Below are 379 nucleotides of genomic sequence, written 5' to 3' on the forward strand. Positions count from 1 at the left end.
TGGAGCAGCTGGGCCCCTGAGCCATGGCCACTGAGCCTGTGCATCCAGAGCCTGTGCTCCACAACAGGAGAGGCCACAATGGTGAGAGGCCCGCGTACCGCAAAAAAAAAAAAAAAAGGAGGCTAAACAATACACTACTTAATAATGAAGTGATCACTGAGGAAATCAGAGGAAATCAAAAAAATACCTAGAAAAAAATGACAATGGAGACACGACAACCCAAAACCTATGGGATGCAGCAAAAGCAGTTCTAAGAGGGAAGTTTATAGCAAACAATCCTGCCTTAAAAAACAGGAAACATCTCAAATAAACAACCTAACCTTGCACCTAAAGCAATTAGAGAAAGAAGAACAAAAACACCCCAAAGTTAGCAGAAGGA

General features: G+C 42.7%; 1 protein-coding gene across 3 annotated transcripts in view; it reads left to right on the forward strand.

Moving 5' to 3' along the window:
- Positions 1-379, forward strand: part of TENM1 (teneurin transmembrane protein 1) — a 552490-nt gene that overhangs the window by 549132 nt on the left and 2979 nt on the right. The gene's annotated exons all lie outside the window — the stretch shown is intronic.

The sequence above is a fragment of the Neophocaena asiaeorientalis genome, unplaced genomic scaffold, assembly GCF_003031525.2.
Source record: "Neophocaena asiaeorientalis asiaeorientalis breed wild unplaced genomic scaffold, Neophocaena_asiaeorientalis_V1.1 scaffold541, whole genome shotgun sequence".
Lineage (NCBI taxonomy): Eukaryota > Metazoa > Chordata > Mammalia > Artiodactyla > Phocoenidae > Neophocaena > Neophocaena asiaeorientalis.